The sequence below is a fragment of the Puntigrus tetrazona genome, chromosome 6 (assembly GCF_018831695.1).
Source record: "Puntigrus tetrazona isolate hp1 chromosome 6, ASM1883169v1, whole genome shotgun sequence".
Classification (NCBI taxonomy): domain Eukaryota; kingdom Metazoa; phylum Chordata; class Actinopteri; order Cypriniformes; family Cyprinidae; genus Puntigrus; species Puntigrus tetrazona.
The window spans coordinates 23,403,450-23,406,188 of record NC_056704.1 but is presented as its reverse complement, the minus strand read 5'-3'; the positions used below and the strand labels follow the sequence as shown (position 1 = coordinate 23,406,188).

General features: G+C 38.2%; 1 pseudogene; it reads left to right on the top strand.

The window, feature by feature from the left end:
- The window catches only part of LOC122347532, a 663,620-nt pseudogene that overhangs the window by 392,112 nt on the left and 268,769 nt on the right, over positions 1–2,739 (top strand).

Here is a 2,739-nt window from a genome sequence, read left to right as displayed (position 1 = left end):
AAACCTAATTTATTTAAGTTTTTCGTTTTATATTTCTTTTTTATGTCAGTGTTTCTTTTTTTTTTAATAAAAAAAGCTATCTTGTAGTTTTTGTTTTACTTAAGGATACTGACAGTGGTTAACACATTACTATGCTTGTCAAGTAAATATTTGATAAAAAATGTAACAACATTAATTATGAATTAATTTCTATTAATTAGTTATAATGCCAGATAGAAATACACTTGTGCTGTTTGACAGTTCCAAAGGCGCCCAACAAATATAGACCCTTTGAAGATTTTCCAAATGTAATAGTCCAAACTTGGCTGAGTTCTCAGATTCAGTCTTCACAGCTTGTGCATGATACCCATTTCTCTGTGAAATGTGCCCAGTGCATTACAAACACTCAGCTTTTGGCAAAACTTGTGCCCAGTGAAAGCATCTGCCCTATGTGTGTAGGTTGACAAAAGCTTTGATCTGTGCAGTACAGCCTCGATCAGTCAGAAAATATATCTCAGACCACCAGTTCTTCCATTTAATGAGGCTGTGTTATATCTTTGAACTGATGAGACGGTTTCTCAGACTCTAGTCCTTGAAGAATTAAATACAGAGATGCCTGCAATACTGCTCTTGTCGACTGGTAAAGGGATGTAAAAATTCCATAGAATTACTATTTGGAGTAATTCTTACTGTTTGGAGAACATTTCACAACAGTTAGTCGTAAAATAAGCAGAGATTTTAGTAAAGTAAATCCCCTTTATTCGAGCAGTGATGTGCACTTTGGCCAAGTTGTGAGGATTTTTTTTTCATAACTGTCTTACTGTGTCTGTCTCTCCTGGCTGTACAGATTTATATTGGCCACATTGTGAAATATGGAGCGGCCGATGAAGATGGGCGTCTGCGATCAGGAGATGAGCTTATTTGTGTGGATGGAACGGCTGTTGTGGGAAAATCCCATCAGCTAGTCGTTCAACTCATGCAACAAGCCGCAAAACAGGGTCACGTCAACCTGACCGTGAGGCGTAAGACTGGATATGGATGTAAGCAGGCTCCAAAATATTATTTTTGTTCAGAAAAATTACAGGCTATAAATATTTATTAGTAGTCATGTGTTTTACATTTTTATTGAAAAATGTTTTTTTGTATCTATAAAAAAATTACTTCAGCTGTTTTTCTTGCATTGTTGCAGACAGGTCAGTGTGGCACATGCAGAGATAAGCCAAAATCAATTAAAAAAAACGTCAAACCACATTTTTTATTTTGTTTATAATATAGTTTTAATGGCTTCAAGTATGTGCTATCATGAAAAAAAATCTTCAGCATAAAAAAAAACAAACATTGATTTGGAACATGCATTTGAACTGTACGTCACTTATATAAGCAAAATTCAAAATAGCATTATGTACATAAATATATATATTTCCAAACTTTAATACTGCAAAGCACATTTTATCTTTTTTTGTCTATTTGTATTTATTTACTTGAGGTACACAATCAACACCATCTGAGCACAAAGTACAAATAAACAATGACTTTTGTGCATGTTAATTTTGGATCCTAAATTTGTTATGACTAGAAAAAGATCATCAGCACCCCAGCAGGTCTGTGAGCAGTTACAAAGCTTTCCTTTCAGTGTCATATGTCACACATATCATTAGGTAGAGTTAATTCCAGAGGAAGTGTCAATTGCAGCTTAAACGTGCACTTATTGCACTCCACAACCCGAACGTAATGACCAGCATGACTAGTGGAATTGTAAATTATGCAGGATTTTGCGGTCTGATTATCCATTCCTATCAGACAGACTTTATTTAAATGAGAGTTCATGGCACATGATAATGAGGGTACGCCTGCTGACTCTGGCTAATTAATCTGTGCGGGGCTCTGAGTCCCATATGTCAGGTCTCCAAGTATAAGTTACCCTTTTTCACTCCAAGATCACTTACTGGAATACAAGTCCCAGTCTAACCATTGTAAGAGAGCAGTGCAAGATATTTCACACTTCCAGGGAAATGGTGATAGCTCAATTTTTAATAATCTGAGATCAGCTGGTTGCATCTCCCGTTCAAGCAATTCAGAAGCATGTATGGGGCGAAGGTCGTAAGCGTGATTGCGTCCAATCTTTTGCCTCTCGAGCTTGTAGATAAGGAGCCGGTTTCTCCTTGACCTGCAGAACGTAAATCTCTAAGAGTGACCTTCCTAACCCTCCCCCAACCCTCTTCATCCTCAGTGGCAAAGGTGGATGGTGAGATGCCTCCTTCCCCGGCCTCCTCTCACCACAGCAGCACACAGGCCCCGTCTCTGACCGAGGAGAAGCGCACGCCGCAGGGCAGCCAGAATTCCCTCAACACGGTCAGCTCCGGCTCGGGCTCCACCAGCGGCATCGGCAGCGGAGGCGGGGGCGGCAGCAACAACACAGTGGTCCCCAATGCCATCCAACCCTATGATGTGGAGATCCAGCGTGGGGAGAACGAGGGTTTCGGATTTGTTATTGTGTCGTCAGTGTCTAGGCCTGAAGCGGGCACCACTTTCGGTAAGATTACTTGGATAGTTTTTAACTAATACTATTTATTTAATGCATTGCATTTAATTGTTACAAATGTATTTTATTCTTTAGTGCTTATATTTATATTAGTGCTGCCAAACGATTAATCGCATCCAAAATAAAAATAATATATACAAAATATATTTATTATGTTTGTATATATAAATCAAACACATGCATGCATATATTTTAGAGAAATATTTTGTTAAATATAT